Genomic DNA, 19091 nt, shown 5'->3' on the forward strand with positions numbered 1-19091 from the left:
TGTTCTGGGGCACACAGGATTGGAGGAGGTTACAGGGATAGGGAGGCGTAAGTCAATTAATGGATAGAAATACAACAAAATAATTGGATTTAATAGCACCCTTAAAATAGTGAAATGTCACAAGGTGCTTCACAGGACTATTACAAAACAAAACACTGAGCCACACAAGGAGATATTACGGCAGATGATCAAAAACTTCAACAAGGCAGGATTTGAGGAGCATCTTAGAAAAGATGAAGGGAGACAGTGTTTTCGGGAGGGAATTCCAGAACTTAGGGTCCTGGCCACCAATGTGAAACGAGTGATTTGTTCAACGGGTCTGAACAGAGATCTCAGAGGGCTACAGTATTGGAAGAGATTACAAAGATAGGAAATGGTGAAGCAGTGGTGGGATTTGAAAACAACAATGAGAATTTTAAAATTGAGGTATTGCTTAACCAAGATCTTATGCAGGTAAAAAGCACAGGGGCGATGGGTCAATGGAACTTTTGCAAGTTAGGATCCCTAAAGCAGAGTTTTGATGTACTGAAGTTCAGAGGATGTGTGGGCAGCCAGAAGAACACTTGAATCGTTGATTTTGAAAGTGGCAGGAATGGTTAAGAAACTGAGCACCAAATGGACAGGCAATATTACTGAAATAATTGGTGTGATGGAGTTATGGGTCAGAAGCTCAGCTTTGGTGAGAGAATAAGATGAGTTTACAAATGTTTGGTTCAACTTGAAGCCTTGGGTAGGGACAGGATGGAATTAAAGCAAGAGTTTGGAATCTTGCGGCCTAGCCTCTGCTCTTCTGTCACCAAGCCTTATAACCCTGATTCAATGACTGTTGAAGGGTAGACACCAGGTAGACCTGAAAGTGATGCAAAAACCTGGTGAAACGGGATATGTGCATTTCAACATTGGAAACTAAAACTATAATGGGCCTACCTTATATTAAACTGATTTTTCTCTACACCTTAGCTATGACTGTAACATCCATTCTGCACCATCTCCTTTCCTTCTCTACGAATGGTATGCTTTGTCTGTATAGTGTGTAGGAAACAATACTTTTCACTGTATACTAATACATGTGATAATAATAAATCAAATCAAAAATATAGGCAGAGCTAAGTGATCCAACAACCAAAGTAGAGATTGGACAGAAGGGCAATTAAATGAGAAAGACAATGGAGGAAAGAAGTGGGTGATAAATAAGGAGGTTATTAAAAGGGAGATGAGAGCCAGAGTAGAGGGTACTGCTTCAATTAAGAGGACTCAAAGGAATTGGGGCATGGGGCTGAAAGAGGATCTCAGAGCATCATACCACTATCTGAATAGTCTAGGCCAGGGGTATGACTGTGATGTAAAGTAGGGCCAAGTGGCCTGAGTGTGCATGAGTGACTTGGAGTAAGGTACAAGTCAGAAATATGGAAATAATATTGCAGCACAAGGTTGTGGACAAGAAAGGCCTAATTTGCAAACACAAAAAACGTTTTGCTGGAAAATGACCACAATTATTGACTTTGATAGGGAGTTTTGCTCAAAACAGATTATAGTAGTTAAAATTCAGTAAAGTCATTGATCTCGAACATTCTGATTCTCTCTCCAAAGATATTGGCTGACCTGTTGAGTATTTCCAGCATTTCTCTTAAAGTGATGGGGATAATAAAGATGGTTGGGGTGGCAATAGCAAAGGGCAAATGATACAGATAAGAGACCAGTGAGTATCTCAATTAGAAACTTGAGGAACATAGACATAACATAGAACATAGAACAGTACAGCACAGAACAGGCCCTTCGGCCCACGATGTTGTGCCGAGCTTTATCTGAAACCAAGATCAAGCTATCCCACTCCCTATCATCCTGGTGTGCTCCATGTGCCTATCCAATAACCGCTTAAATGTTCCTAAAGTGTCTGACTCCACTATCACTGCAGGCAGTCCATTCCACACCCCAACCACTCTCTGCGTAAAGAACCTACCTCTTATATCCGTCCTGTATCTCCCACCACGAACCCTATAGTTATGCCCCTTTGTAATAGCTCCATCCACCCGAGGAAATAGTCTTTGAACGTTCACTCTATCTATCCCCTTCATCATTTTATACACCTCTATTAAGTCTCCCCTCAGCCTCCTCCGCTCCAGAGAGAACAGCCCTAGCTCCCTCAACCTTTCCTCATCAGACCTACCCTCCAAACCAGGCAGCATCCTGGTAAATCTCCTCTGCACTCTTTCCAGCGCTTCCACATCCTTCTTATAGTGAGGTGACCAGAACTGCACACAATATTCCAAATGTGGTCTCACCAAGGTCCTGTACAGTTGCAGCATAACCCCACGGCTCTTAAACTCAAACCCCGTTAATAAAAGCTAACACACTATAGGCCTTCTTCACAGCTCTATCCACTTGACTGGCAACCTTTAGAGATCTGTGGATATGGACCCCAAGATCTCGCTGTTCCTCCACAGTCTTCAGAACCCTACCTTTGACCCTGTAATCCACATTTAAATTAGTCCTACCAAAATGAATCACCTCACATTTATCAGGGTTAAACTCCATTTGCCATTTTTCAGCCCAGCTTTGCATCCTATCTATGTCTCTTTGCAGCCTACAACAGCCCTCCACCTCATCCACTACTCCACCAATCTTGGTGTCATCAGCAAATTTACTGATCCACCCTTCAGCCCCCTCCTCTAAGTCATTAATAAAAATCACAAAGAGCAGAGGATCAAGCACTGATCCCTGTGGCACTCCGCTAGCAACCTGCCTCGTCAGAAAATTTTCCATCCACCACCACCCTCTGTCTTCGATCAGACAGCCAGTTACCTATCCAATCGGCCAACTTTCCCTCTATCCCACACCTCCTCACTTTCATCATAAGCCGACCATAGGGGACCTTATCAAACGCCTTACTAAAATCCATGTATATGACATCAACTGCCCTACCTTCATCAACACACTTAGTTACCTCCTCAAAAAATTCAATCAAATTTGTGAGGCACGACTTGCCCTTCACGAATCCGTGCTGACTATCCCGGATTAATCCGCATCTTTCTAAATGGTCGTAAATCCCATCCTTTTCCATCAATTTACCAACCACCGAAGTAAGACTAACCGGTCTATAATTACCAGGGTCATTTCTATTCCCTTTCTTAAACAGAGGAACAACATTTGCCATTCTCCAGTCCTCTGGCACCATCCCCGTGGACAGCGAGGACCCAAAGATCAAAGCCAAAGGCTCTGCAATCTCATCCCTTGCCTCCCAAAGAATCCTAGGATATATTTCATCAGGCCCAGGGGACTTATCGACCTTCAGTTTATTCAAAACTGCCAGGACATCCTCCCTCCGAACATCTATTTCCTCCAGCCTGTTAGCCTGTAACACCTTATCTTCTCAAAAACATGGCCCCTCTCCTTGGTGAACACTGAAGAAAAGTATTCATTCATCACCTCGCCTATCTCTACTGACTCCATACACAAGTTCCCACTACTGTCCTTGACCGACCCTAACCTCACCCTGGTCATCCTTTTATTCCTCAGATAAGAGTAAAAAGCCTTGGGGTTTTCCTTGATCCGACCCTCCAAGGACTTCTCATGTCCCCTCCTCGCTCTCCTAAGCCCCTTTTTCAGCTAATTCCTTGCTAACTTGTAACCCTCAATCGAGCCATCTGAACCTTGTTTCCTCATCCCTACATAAGCTTCCCTCTTCCTTTTCACAAGACATTCCACCTCTTTCGTGAACCATGGTTCCCTCACTCGACCATTTCCTCCCTGCCTGACAGGGACATACCTATCAAGGACACCCAGTATTTGTTCCTTGAAAAAGTTCCACTTTTCATTAGTGCCTTTCCCTGACAGTTTCTGTTCCCAACTTATGCCCCCTAATTCTTGCCTAATCGCATCATAACTACCTCTCCCCCAATTGTAAACCTTGCCCTGCCGTACGGCCCTATCCCTCTCCATTGCAATAACAAAAGACACCGAATTATGGTCACTATCTCCAAAGTGCTCTCTCACAACCAAATCTAACACTTGGCCCGGTTCATTTCCCAGTACCAAATCCAATGTGGCCTCACCTCTTGTCGGCCTATCCACATATTGTGTCAGGAAACCCTCCTGCACACACTGCACAAAAACTGCCCCATCCGAACTATTTGACCTACAAAGGTTCCAATCAATATTTGGAAAGTTAAAGTCCCCCATGACAACTACCCTGTGACCTCCACACATATCCATAATCTGCTTAGCAATTTCTTCCTTCACATCTCTATTACTATTTGGGGGCCTATAGTAAACTCCTAACGTGACCGCTCCTTACCTATTTCTAACCTCAGCCCACAGTGTGCAGATCCCCCTCGAAGTGCCTTTCCGCAGCCGTTAAACTATCCTTGATTAACAATGCCACTCCTCCACCTCTTTTACCAGCTTCCCTACACTTACTGAAACATCTATACCCCGGAACGTCCAACAACCATTCCTGTCCTTGTTCTACCCACGTCTCCGTAATGGCCACAACATCGTAGTCCCAAGTACCAATCCACACCCCAAGTTCATCTACCTTGTTCCGGATGCTCCTTGCATCGAAGTAGACACACTTCAACCCACCTTCCTGTCTACCGATACCCACCCTTGACCCTGATACCTTCCCCAATACCTCACCACCCTCAACAGAGGCAGCAAATACTCTAAGGGGGCAAATGCCCTACCATGGGTTGACAGGAAAGATCTGAAATGAGGTGGCACGTAATAGAAAGAAAACTATGGCAGCTATTCTGCAAGAGTTGGAGTTTATTGGAAGCAAAGAAAGCAGCGTAAGAAGGCAAAAGAGGTAGCGGCTAGGAAAATGAGTGATGTTTTGCCAAAGTTCAGGTGTTGGAAGAATATTTAAAGGTTATATCATTGTGAATGGCATTCCACACCAAGCTAGAGTTGGGATTCTGGGTGCGACCAGGTCCTGACTGGAGTACGTTATGGGATTGAAAAAGTAAAGTTTATTTATTAGTCACAAGTAGGCTTACATTAATCCCCTTGTCGCCACAGTCTGGTGGCTGTTCGGGTACACCGAGGGAGAATTTAGCATGGCTAATGCACCTAACCAGCACATCTTTTGGAGAGAGGGGAAACCGGAGCAGCCAGAGGAAACCCACACAGACACGTGGAGAATGTGCAGACACCGCGCAGACTGTGACCCAAGCCAGGAATCGAACCCGGGTCCCTGAGGCAGCAGTGCTAGCCACTGTGCCACCCAATTAACTTCAATAAATTTCAAGTTTAAAAAAAATCAGATATAGTGAATAAATATTTCTTTTTTAAAAAAAAGCTCCAATAAAGTTTTGAGAAAGAAAACATAATATTTTAACCCTCATCTTCCAGTAAACTTCTATTCCACAATAGGATCTGTACACGTACTGAACTAGTACTTGGACATCGAGCTTCCAAATATTTCCTTTGACATTAGACGGCACTTTTGACGAAACAAAACAAAAGTTTTCAAGGGACATCAAAGTAACGGCAGCTTGCGCCCAATATGATTAAATCAGTTGGGGTACAATTATATCCACCCCTCACCAAAAAGAAAAGACACCGCTTTAAATATAAACACAAAATTCGATAGTTTCTAACCCAGTACCGGTTTGTAAGATTTTTTTATAAAAAAAACGTTTGCATAACCTTCCAAATCTATGCCGTCGGATATAAACATCTCCTGGGGAAATAAATATGTGTGAATGCGGGGAGGCAAAACAAAAAAAATAATAAAAACAGGGTGTCGTCCACCTCCTGAGTGTAAAGGGTAGGTGAGCGGCCGCAGCCGTTAGTCCCTCGAGAGGCTCGCGCCGCTCTCGAGATGCCGCGCGAAGGGGGGGGGGGGGGGGGGGTGGGTGGAAAGACCACCCCCCTCCCCGGGCGCGAGCCACTGCTGCCGCCAGCCTCCAGTTTCTTCTGGGTTGTTCTTCACGTGAGGCCGAATGGTACGGTCCGCGCCGCAGCCAATCAGCGAGCCGCAAAGGAGGGGAAAACTCTCCGGGAAATAATGGAAAGTGGGCGCCATGATGATTGTTTGCTGTTAGAACCGGGCTCGCTGGCTTCACAGGCGGAGGGAAGAAAGATCTAGAACTTTTTGTTATGTGTTCGCAGGTAGGGAAAATATGCCTTTTCTTACTTCCAACCCCTCCCCCCTCTTCCCCCCCCATGGTGTGAGGTCCTCCCCGCTGATACCCCCCCCTTCCCAACCTCACGCCCCCCCCCTTTGCTCGGGCCCCCCAAAATAAAATAAAAGGTATAACGTGTAAACATTGCCAAGCTTCTGAACCGAGCCGAGGTGTTTGAATTTAGAACTTTCGGCTCAAAGTTTTTTTTTTATTTTTTTTTCAAAAAAAAACGACTCTGCTCTTCTCTCGACCCCGGTCCGTTTTATTGGGAGCCGCGTATTTCCCGTCAAAAAGTCACTGGGTCGGACGGAAAACTCAAGTCGCGCTTTCTTTTATGTAGTCAACGCGCGGCCTACACGTTGTTGGTAGTAAAGGGGGAGGGGGGGGGGGGAAGGGTGAGAAGCTTTTTATTTGAACGATGGGGGGCGACCAAGCTTGGTGGCGGAAGTCTGGCCGTCTGTTATGATTGACGGGGCGGGCCCGCCACTCAAACACAAGCTGTTCGCCAATGTGCGGGCCCGGCGGGGTTTTCCCAGGCAATGGCTGCAGTGGTGGGGCGGGACATCCGCGATGAAGGTAGGTTGATCCAGAACGTAGTTCTTTGCGTCCCAGTTTGATCATGGTAAATACTAGTAATAGGTGATATATATATGGGGGGTGGGGGGGACTCAATCAGTCTGCGAATTACAACAGGGGGGTGTATTTACTTTCTTGTGTGCGGAGAACATAGTATTTTACCAGTTCAGTTGGTAAGCGGACGCAGGCACAGCATCTGGAAAACGAAAGGCAATTCGAACTGCTAGAAAAGTAATAGTTTCACGTTTGTAATTCTCCACTATCTCAACAGCCACATTTGCAGCCTTCTAATTTCTTTTTTTGTACGACCTGACTAACCGGTTAAGTTTTCAAAACTACCCCTTCAGTCTGTAGACGTGAACTTCGAATGAAATGACCCATTAAAGTAGATAACGTGGACAAAACATCCCATGCTGTGATATTACATTTTTAATGGTAATTCAAAATATACCGATGGCGATTTTTAAAAAAAAGGCCCACCGACCAGTATTTACCACGTGTAGCTACTACGATTGACTGTCCTTTGAGCCACCCTGTAGAGTATGAAAAACAGGTGAAAATACAATTTCAGCATTTAAGGGTTGTAGTGTACAGGAAGTGTTTTCCCTGATGAAATATAAAGCGCAGGGACTTCTCTTCGTTTTGTATGTTTATTCTGTGATTCAACTTTATTGACTAAGCATTTGGGTGAAATGATTTTCAACTTTGTATAGTTGGGTTCATAAAACACTACTAAGTTACAGTTGGAATCATAAGATTTAACAGCACAGCAGGTTCTGCAGCCCAATGTTCATGTGCCAGGTCTCATTCTCAATTCTTTGTCCTTTTCCTGTAATCTTGGGCGTTTCTTCCAATGTTTTCTACTACCTTCTTTGAGGTTAATGATTAGGAATTTTGCTTCCATCAATATTTCGGGTCAAGTTCTTCAGATCCTTAATTGAAAAAGTCTTTCTTTTGTTTGTCCTTTGTTAAATTTATCAGGATCTCTCACCAATTTTAATGTCTAATTCAGCTCTCCTGTTCAACTGTATGAGCAGCTGAAAATATAAAATGAAAACAATGCTGAAAGCACTTGGATCAGACAATATCTGTGAAGGGAATAGACTAGTTAGCTTTGACTGTATATGTTGATAAAGGTTGCACATCCAAAAAGTTAATTCCTCGTATGTTGTTTGACTTGGCTTCCAGTATATTCTATTTTCTTTTTCCAGGACATGTGGCTGTTACCAGCAAGGCCAGCATTTGCCTATCCCTTATTGCCCTTGTAAAGGTTGTGTTGAGCCACTTTCTTGAACTACTGTTGTAGTCTTATCTGGTGCAGGCACATTAATAGTGCTGCTGGGAAGGGATTTCCAGGATTTTGATCCTGTGACAGTAAAGAAATGGTGATCTAGTTTCAAGTTGGGATGTTGTGTGGCTTGGAGGGGAACTTGCAGGTGGTGGTGTTCCCATGCATTTGTTTTCCTCGTCCTTCGCAATAGCAGATGTCATGGGTTTGGAAGGTGCTGTTGAAGGAGTCTTGGTGAGCTGCAGAAGTGTATGTTTTTTATGATACACATTGCTCACTGCATTGATTGTGGGGAAAGTGAAAGTTTAAAGTGGTGGTTAGGTTGCTGACCAAGCAGGCTGTTGTGTTCCAGGTGACATAGTGTCTTGAGTGTTGCTCGAGTTGCATTAATCCATGCAACTGAAGAGTATTCCATCACATTCCTAACGTGTGTTTTATCGATCATGATTAGGCCCAGAATTTCCACGCTCTGACCTGCTCTTGTAGTTACAGTATTTATATGGCTGGTCCAATTCCGTTTCTGGTCATTGGTAACCCGTGGAAATTCTGGGCCTAATCATGATCTATAAAACACACGTTAGGAATGTGATGGAATACTCTTCAGTTGCATGGATTAATGCAACTCGAGCAACACTCAAGACACTATGTCACCTGGAACACATCAGCCTGCTTGGTCAGCAACCTAACCATCACTTTAAACTTTCACTTTCCCCACAATCAATGCAGTGAGCAATGTGTATCATAAAAAACATACACTTCTGCAGCTCACCAAGACTCCTTCAACAGCACCTTCCAAACCCATGACATCTGCTATTGCGAAGGACGAGTTGGTAGGGATGCAGGGATAGTAATGGTGTTGAATGTCGAGGATGGATAGTCGAAATTATGTCTTGTTGGAAATGATGTTACTTGCCACTTATCAGGCCAAGCCTGAATGTTAATCATAGAGGTCCACAACACAGAAAAGGCGCTTCAGCCTATTGCATCTGCACCAGTCAAAAGCAACCACTAATTCTTATCCCATTTTCCAGCACTTGGCCCATAGCCTTGTATGCCTTGGCATTAGAAGCGCACATCTAAATATTTAAATGTTGGGAGGGGCTCTGCCTCCACCACCCTTTCAGGCAGCGACTTCCAGACTCCCATGACCCTTTGGGTGAAAAAGATACTCCTCACAAGCTCTCTAAACTTTCTGCCCCTTGCCTTAAATCTACCCTCCCCGGTCATTGACCCTCCACCAAGGGGACAAGTTTCTTCTTGTCTGTCTATGCCCCTCATAATTTTATACTTCTCAATCATGTTTCCCTCAGTCTCCCCCTGCTCCAAGGAAAACAACTCTAGTTTGTTTATCCAATCTCTCTTTGTAACTAAAACTCTCCAGCCCTGGCAACGTCCTGGTAAATCTCCTCTGAATCCTCTCCAGTGCTATTACATCCCTCCTATAATATGAATGCTAGAATTGCATATAATACTCTAGATGTGGCCTAACCAATGTTTCATATAGTTCCAGCATAACCTCCCTGATCTGAAACTCTGTCTACTATATGTGTTTTTAACCAATTTATCCACCTGTCCTGCTACCTTAAGGGACCGGTGTACATGCATAACAAGGACCCTCCGATCTTTGGTGCTTCCAGGGCCCTGCCATTCATTATGTATTTCCTTGTCTTGTTTGTCCTCCCCAAGTGCATCACCTCATACTTATGGCTGATTGAATTCCGTTTGCCATTGATCAGCCCATCTGATGAGCCTGTTTATATCCTCTTGCAATCTAAGGCTATCCTCATTATTTACCACCCCACCAGCTTTCATTTAATCTATTGATCAACCAGTCTTGGCATTAGCTGTATCAGCATCTGTGGAGTTGGAAATGGAAGCTAACATTGTGCAATCATCAATGAACACCCCCAGTTTGATCTTATGTTGGAAGGAAGGTCATTGATGAAGCAGCTGAAGATGGTTGGGCCTAGGATATTATCCTGAGGCACTCCTGCAGCAATGCCCGGGGACTGAGGTAATTGACCTTCAGCAGCCACGATCATTTTCCTTTTATGGCTTGGTATGACTCCATTTGTTTTCCATTGACTTCACTTTTGCCAGGGCTCCTTAATGCCACTTTTTCCTTGATGTCAGTTTTTATTGCTCTGTCTGTACTTTCTCTATTCGTATTTCATAGCTGAAACCATTGATCCTGGTACCTTATACTCTTCCACAACCTGCCATAGCCCAGTGTTCAAACTTCAACATGATGTTTAGACTGTGATCTTTTCCAAATAATATATTTAGTGACAGACTAAATCTTGAGACTTTGGGTGGGATTCTCCAGCCGATCACGCCAGCAGGATATTCCTGCACCGCTGCAGTGAACAAAGATCTGGCAATGCTGGCAAGGCCTGAACAGCTGGCGAATTCCAGCCTTTGTTTCTGTTCTTTCCATGTAATGAGATAGGTTGGGATAAAAGAGACCATTTGGCCCATTAGACCTTCCTTCCATTATTTGTGTAACTTCTAGAATTAAGTAACATTTCCTCGTATAACAAGCCATCCAGTACTTCCATTCAGGGTCTTGATGCTATCTGCCAAACTCCCATAGGCACTAAACCAACCTCTGTCTGTAACAACCAACTCACTTAGTTGAAGGTTTTAAGCTGGTAAAAGCTAAAAATATGCAAATATTATTTGCACCTCACTCAATTCTATATTTTGGGGAGTGCTTCATGACAGAACTTAAAGATGGATACAGATAATTAGGACCGTGTAACTCACGCAGGCCATTAATTTCTAGCTCCCAGCAATTTGGTAGCTTGCAACAATAATCAGTATAATTTATTGTTATGGTTTTAAAAATGAAGCAAATTTCTTTTTAAACAGGCATATTTTAAGCATAATGTAAAGTTTCTGTATGAGAAATCTTTTTGAATGTTGCTTGTAAACCTTATTGTGATTGCATATGGATGCTGCTGTAGCAAATTAAGATAATTCATTGTGACTCTTGAGTGGATGCTTGAGGAAAGAAATGCATGTAGTATGTTACGTTCTCCATTGAAACTGATAACCAGGTATTCAAACTCACAGTTGTTAGCTGAAAGAATGGCATGGCAAGATTTCACCTTCTAAAACCTTTTCTTTAACAAATGGCAATATACTTTTTCTTGTAAGCAGCTTAAACTGTAGCTACAGGAAAGTGACACTGCCCTTGTATGTTTATCACCCATGACAATCTCCATGAATTAGTGTTTTTAGGAAATAGTCTACAGTTATTCCTAGCTTCCATTATCTCCATTTTGCTGAGTAGTAACTTCGTGACCATCTCCAGGTGTTTTTCTCAGCTCTCTTAGAGATTCATAAATTCTTCACCACCAGTAAAATTCCAAAGATTCTCCTTCTCACTGGCCATGCCAGAGTGAATCTGTCAGAATCCTGAGATGACTGAAGGATCTCTGTCCCTAATTTGGCTGTGGTAGCTTGCAAAGTCAAGCAGCCCTTTCTGTCTGCTGTCTGATATTTACTGATTTGTAGAAGCGGATCTCAAAAACAACTTTGCCCTCTTCCCCATTGCAACTTGAGACACATTCGCTTTTCTTCTAAGATACAAGGTTAGCTATTCTTCATCTCAACTCCCTTTCATCTTAGAAGTACAATCCCAATACCTTTCTGGGATTTTGGGAACCATAGATTATAAAGGGATAGGATTTATAGTTATTTGGAGAGTAATGAATTGATAGGTGATAGTCAGCATGGTTTTGTGGCAGGTAGGTCGTGCCTTACTAACCTTATTGAGTTTTTTGAGAAAGTGACCAAGGAGGTGGATGGGGGCAAGGCAGTGGACGTGGTATATATGGATTTTAGTAAGGCGTTTGATAAGGTTCACCATGGTAGGCTTCTGCAGAAAATGCAGATGTATGGGATTGGGGGTGATCTAGGAAATTGGATCAGGAATTGGCTAGCGGATAGGAAACAGAGGGTGGTGGTTGATAGTAAATATTCATCATGGAGTGCGGTTACAAGTGGTGTACCTCAGGGATCTGTTTTGGGGCCACTGCTGTTTGTAATATTTATTAATGATCTGGATGAGGGTATAGTTGGGTGGATTAGCAAATTTGCTGATGACACCAAAGTCGGTGGTGTGGTAGACAGTGAGGAAGGGTGTCGTAGTCTGCAGGAAGACTTAGACAGGTTGCAAAGTTGGGCCGAGAGGTGGCGGATGGAGTTTAATGCGGAGAAGTGTGAGGTAATTCACTTTGGTAGGAATAACAGATGTGTTGAGTATAGGGCTAACGGGAGGACTTTGAATAGTGTGGAGGAGCAGAGGGATCTAGGTGTATGTGTGCATAGATCCCTGAAAGTTGGGAATCAAGTAGATAAGGTTGTTAAGAAGGCATATGGTGTCTTGGCGTTTATTGGTAGGGGGATTGAATTTAGGAGTCGTAGCGTTATGTTGCAACTGTACACAACTCTGGTGCGGCCGCACTTGGAGTACTGTGTGCAGTTCTGGTCCCCACATTACAGGAAGGATGTGGAGGCTTTGGAGAGGGTGCAGAGGAGGTTTACCAGGATGTTGCCTGGTATGGAGGGGAGATCCTATGAGGAGAGGCTGAGGGATTTGGGATTGTTTTCGCTGGAAAGGCGGCGGCTAAGAGGGGATCTTATTGAAACATATAAGATGATTAGAGGTTTAGATAGGGTGGATAGTGATAGCCTTTTTCCTCTGATGGAGAAATCCAGCACGAGGGGGCATGGCTTTAAATTGAGGGGGGGTAGTTATAGAACCGATGTCAGGGGTAGGTTCTTTACCCAGAGGGTGGTGAGGGATTGGAATGCCCTGCCAGCATCAGTAGTAAATGCGCCTAGTTTGGGGGCGTTTAAGAGATCCGTGGATAGGTTCATGGACGAAAAGAAATTGGTTTAGGTTGGAGGGTCACAGTTTTTTTTTTAACTGGTCGGTGCAACATCGTGGGCCGAAGGGCCTGTTCTGCGCTGTAATGTTCTATGTTCTATAGATTTCCTTCAGTGCAGAAGGAGATAATTCAGCCCATTGAGTCTGCACTGACTCCGAAAGAGCGTCTCTCCCAGGCCCTTCACTCATCCTTATCCCCGTTATCCCATTTACCATGCCTAATCCACCTAACCTACACATCGTTGGATACCAAAGAGGAATTTAGCATGGCTAATTCACCTAATCTGCACATTTTTGGATTGTGGGAGGAAGCCAGAGGAAACTCCCGCAGACACAGGGAGAACATGTAAACTCCACACAGACAATAATCAAGGCCGGAGTTGAATCCCTAACGAAGTGAGGAAGCAGTGCCAGCCACTGTGCTGCCCATTCTCATGGTCTACTCATTGTAAATTCAGAGACTATTGTCTCAACCATAATTACTTCGTATCTTTTCAGTAAAACAATCTAATCCTTCCTTTGATCTCTAATCAAACCACCCAGGCCTTACTGACAGGCAGACACTCTTCATTTACCACTTCAATTTCTATGCCAGCTGAGGTTATTCATGAAGGCCTGCCTTCTTAATCTTGCCCCTCACCTGAGGTATGGTGATCCTCAGGTTAAATCACCACCAGTCAGTTCTTCCCCTCAAAGGGGAGAGCAGCCTATGGTCATCTTGGATAATGATGACTTTACCCTAAATTTGAAACAACAGCCCTAAAATATAATAACCTAATAACTAACCAATTACTTAATTCTAAGTACAATATCTGGTCAAATCTGTTAACAGTAAATCTTTTCAACCGTGGCTTGATTGTCAGTGCAAAAAAAAATACTGCTCTTCCACCTCACTTGCCTTGCAACCCTTCCGATGTCCATCCCTCTCCTGACTAGACTCGCCATTGCCTATTTCTCCCTCTCCAAATAGTGTGCAAGAGCATGTTTCTTTAAATGAAACCATACTCTTTGTTCAGGTAAAAGAAAGTTCTAACTTGGTGCTTTGTGATTTGATCTTGGGTAATGTTGGGACATTTATTTATTAGCACACTGCTTTCTATAAACCAAAATCATGGACAGAGAATTCTTAGTTCTGTGTTATCATTTGTGCTGATTTTAAAAGTGTGGTAAAAGACGTAGTGCTTTTCCATGGATCAGAAGTCCATGGAACTGAAATATATATAAAACTTTGATTGCAGGTAGATTGTTTTTAAATCTTTAAAGTTTCACGGGTACATTGATATCTTATTTATCAAATAGAAACCAACAGCCTTTTATTTTTAGTTGTAGATTCCATTTAGATTTCTGTTGGTATTCTATGAAGTCTGGATCTAAAGATTGCTTTATCGTATGATATTTATAAAATATTCATTGTTATTTCAAATGATTTATGCTGTTTGCTTAGCTTCTGTTGGTTTGAAGTTCTAGAATAACAAAACAACTTGCATTTATGAAGTGCCCTGAACAATAACGTCCAAAGTGTTTCACAGGAGCATTATCAGACAATTTTACATTGGATCATATTAAGAGATATTAGGTTAAATGATTTTGGTATGACGATTAACAGAGATACGACAGTGATTGTGCAATTTGAATATGTCCAACTCTCAATATTGCTGAGAACCTTTGAAGCTTATAATTTAAAGACTCCAGGCCTGTTAGTCAAAATGTTATTTTAATTTGCAACAAAACAAGCTGTGATTTATTTCGCCTCAGAAATGAAAATTTATTTACATTGTTTGAATCACAGAATTACCGAAGATAATTTTGTCATTTATGTTGTTGAGTTGTGGATTTGTTCTTTGAGCAAAAGGTCCTAAATCTTACTCTTACAATGTCAGCATAGTTGTGGCTTGGAGGCTTTGATTTGGTTCACTCTGGTAGGTGCATTATTAAGATTGAAGTTTTGCTGTTTAATGTTTTGACAGTTGCATTTTATGGAAGGATTAGAACTAAATTACCAAAAGCAAAATTGTTCCTCTCTTCAGATGACAGGTGCAGCAATCCCAGTATTACAACCAGCTTAGAGAGCTATGGTTAGGTTTACCTTGAACATTAATCTGTTCACTTATATCTAGACTGCTCCACCAAATAACTTGCAAGTCAGCATTTCAAACTTTGCAGTTTATCATTCAATTGTTAAAATTGCAAGGTGTATTTTCTTTAGTTAATTTTAACTTGAATGTATTTGCAATTATATATTTAGTTCTGCTTTTGTTCTATCCCTTCCCCTTCAAGAGCAACCTTTTTCAAACATTGCCATTGTGTGGATTTGCACTCGAGCCACATTTGTGCCTTTTTAATTTTATCTTAAATTGCTCTATTTTCTCTGGTTGTTGGCTCTTCCTGTGACTTCCTTTTTCGACTTGCAGTTTCTCGCTTCTCTCGTTATATTTCCCATTCTATTTCTTCACACTGAGCACTTCCATCAGCTCCAATGTACTATTTTTCTGATGATTGAAATGTGCAGTACATAACTCGCCCTTACTGCACACAACTTTCATGCTTTTGTATCCTGATTCTCTCCATGGTCTTCGAAGTAGCGGAAATCATTTTTTTGTTTCTTTCAAGATATGGTCTCTTCATCACTAAGAGTAATTGTTGACAGATAAAACTATTAAAAGGGCAACAGCATTTTGGGTTTTATAAATTGAGTATCAAGAACAAGAATAACAAAAATACCAAATAAGAAAGTCACAGTGCTGGAGCACAGATTTAGGCATTACATTATAAAAAGGGAGGCATTAAAACCATCATGAAGCATACCTTCTGATTCACAAGGATGGTAGCGGGACTAAGAAACTGTATTTTTGAGGATGAATGAAATTATCATTTCCACAAGAACAGTAATGACTGTGAGGAGACTTGTTGAGGACAGGGGTAAGGTAAAATGTTTTGATACCGAGAGTTGCGACAGGATGGAATTCTTTCCCAAAGGCTGTTAAGGCAGAGGGAATTGTGTCTTTTAGGAGAAATCTTACATATTTGAAGTAGGTGATCCGGGTTATGAGGGATGGTAATTTTGGATTGCTTCGGTAAAGAAGCAGCACAATAACGGTGAACCAAATGATTGCTTCCTAGGCTGTAAAGTTCTGTGTCCTGTGGTTATTACTAAGCTTGACTTCTCATCCTGTGAAGCACAGTGTGATGTTTGCAGCATTAACGGACTTGTAGAAGCCCAGTTGTTGAAATTGAAGTTCGTTGCATTGTCTCTTTTCCTAACTTGCTGGAACTACATGGAAATGTGGAAAATTGCCAGGTATATCCTATGTACACAAAGCAGGACAAATCCATCTGGCCAATTACTGCCCCACCAGTCTACCTTTGAACATCAGTAAAGTGATAAAAAGGGTCATCAACAGCACTATCTAGTGGCACTTGCTTCACAATAATCTGCACTCAGTTTGTGTTCCATCAGGGTCACTCAGCTCCTGATCTCATTACAGCTTTGGTTCAGACATGGACAAAAGAGCTGAATTCCAGAGGTGAGGTGAGAGTGACTGCTCTTGACATCAAGGTAGCATTTGACTGAATGTGGCATCAATGAGCCTTTGCAAAATTGGAGTCAGTGAGAATCAGGGGAAACCCACTGCTAATTGGAATCATACCTGGCACAAAGGAAGATGGTTGTTATTGTTGGAAGTCAATCAGCTCAGTTCCAGGACATCACTGCCACTGCAGGAGTTCCTCAGGGTAGTAATCTAGGTACAGCCACCTTATGTTGTTTCTTCGGTTACCTCAAAAGTGGGGATGTTTACTGATCCATTTGTGACTCCTCAGATACTGAAGCAGTCCATGTCCAAATGAAAAAGGTCCTGGACAATATCCAGGCTTAACTGATGTGGAAAGTATTGTATATGCCAGGCAATGACCGTCTTCAACAAGAGCGAATCTTAACTAAGACCCCATGATATTCAATGGCATTACTATTGCTTAATCCCTTACTATCAACATCCTGGGGTTACCATTGACCAGAAACAGAACTGGACTAGCCATATAAATACTGTGATTAGAAGTGCAGGTCCGAGGCTAGGAATCCTGCAGCAAGTAACTCACCACACCACCTAACTCCCCAAAGCCTGTCCGTCATCTACAAGGCACAAGTCAGGAGTGTGATGGAATACTCTCCCATTTGCCTGGATTAGGACAGCTCCATCAACTCTCAGGAAGCTTGACATCATCCAGAACAAAGCAACCCTCTTGATTGGCAGCTCTTCCACAAGCATTCACTCTGTCTGCCACCAAAGAATAGTGGCAGCAGTGTATATCATTTACAGGATGCACTGCAGGAAATCACCAATGCTCCTTCAGCAGCATCTTTCAACCCACGACTGCTGCCATCTCGAAGGACAAGGACAGCAGACATGGGAACATAAACACCTGGAAGTTCCCTTCCAAGTCACTCACCATCCTGACTTGGAAATATTTTGGCGTTCCTTCACTGTCACTGGGTCAAAATCCTCAAACTCCTTTCCTAACAGCACTGTGAGTGTACCTACACCTCGGGGACTGCAGCAGTTCAAGAAGGCAACCCACTGCCACCTTCTCGAGGGCAATGAAGGATGGGCAATGAAGGATGGGCAATAAACTCTGACCTAGTCAACAGTGCCCTTATTCCATAAATGAATTTTTAATAGCCTTTAAATGTGAATCTCTTCTATAGACATTTTCAATTTAAGAAGTCTGAGTTAGTTGAAATATGTGTGTTAAAAAATGAATATTTCTAAATTATTTAACCTGATCCTATTGTGCTGGGTTTATTCACTAAAAGTCCCACAAGGAACTATGGAAAAATAAAAAATGTCATACTGAAATCAAAGAGCTGGAAATAGTCAGTAGGTGTTGTAGTATCTGTAGAGAGAGAAATAGAGTTAATGTTTTGAGTTGAATATGACTTTGCTTCAGAAATAAAAAGTGTCCAAGTGAAAGAAAACTGAAACTGCAGAACTTCTATTTTTGATCCAATGAACTATACATGATACTTCATTGCAGGTTGTAATGCACAATGCCGATCTTAAATTGCTGGAATTTTCCTGTACTGTACTTCCTTGAACTAATTTGCTCAAAATTGATATTCTCTTTTACTTTCTTCCCTTTCACCCTCACCCCAACAAATCAAGGAGAGCAAGAGTGTGAATGAAGGGTCTAGACAAATTGAAGTTCATCTACTATCCTTCAGCTGATTCATTTAATGTTGGTAAATGTAATGTGTGAAGACTGTTAATGAGATTTGGGCTTTGCCCATCATTACTGATATGCAAATCCTGGAATCATCCTTGCCACTCTTCTGGACAGCCTGATACATCAGTGCTCTCTTGAAAGTCAGGTGCGTAAGATGTTCTAAATATGACTATCAGTAAATTACATGGGGTTAAAATTATTTGTGTTGACTTCTATAATATGTCTGCTACTTGAGTACTCTTGTTCGTTACCTTTGAGAAGTTTCTTTCATCCGTTGGATGTCACATCTTTACCAGTGAAGATCTTTTCTTTTCATATTTTGAGATTTATCGCTACCTTGGAGTTTTCAGTATTCTATAAGTAGGAAATTGAGCAATACCTTGGTACCTGCAGACCTATGTTGGCTTCTAATGCAGCAACACTACAGTTTTAAAATTCCCATTCTCGGGATCAAATCCTTTCATGCCCTCTCTACCTGTAACCTTCTCCAATCCTTCAACCCTGAGAACTTGACGCACCTCAACTCTGACCTTTTGTGCATCCCCACTTTCTTTTGCCTCACCATAGGCTCTAAGCTCTGGAATCCCCACCCTAAACTTCTCACCTTTCCTCATTTTAAGATGCTCCTTTCTACCTCTTTGACTAAGCTTTTGGTCACCTGAATTTTGACGCCATTGGCTCAGTTTAAACTTTTGTCTGATTATAATCCTTGGGACATTTTACAAATTTAAAGTTGTTACATAAATGTTTGTACTCAGGAAAATTAGCTTTGAGTATGAAGGTGAAGTGAAAGTGGCCACATTCCATGTATACACATTTCTTCTGTGTGTATTAAATGATAGAGATTTATTTTGCTACTTTAATTTATGCTAGTGATCTAAAACCTTATTGTTTCAAGTGATTCCTGCATATGCTATAATTTACATTTCCCAATTGCTAACTTTACTTATTTATGTAGTGTTGGGGTTGAAGAAATATTTTCTGA

General features: G+C 42.2%; 1 protein-coding gene across 2 annotated transcripts in view; it reads left to right on the forward strand.

Moving 5' to 3' along the window:
- Window positions 1-5986: 5986 nt before the first annotated feature.
- LOC144505114 (CCR4-NOT transcription complex subunit 6) overlaps window positions 5987-19091 on the forward strand; it is a 75210-nt gene continuing 62105 nt past the window's right edge. Inside the window, exons 1-2 of one of the 2 annotated variants that reach the window (XM_078230976.1) lie at window positions 6000-6111; window positions 18046-18251. The gene's annotated coding sequence lies outside the window, so the exon portion shown is untranslated. Of the gene's footprint in view, window positions 6112-18045; window positions 18252-19091 lie in introns of both variants that reach the window. The other variant, XM_078230975.1, reaches the window with a different exon arrangement.

Source organism: Mustelus asterias, chromosome 16, assembly GCF_964213995.1.
Source record: "Mustelus asterias chromosome 16, sMusAst1.hap1.1, whole genome shotgun sequence".
Lineage (NCBI taxonomy): Eukaryota > Metazoa > Chordata > Chondrichthyes > Carcharhiniformes > Triakidae > Mustelus > Mustelus asterias.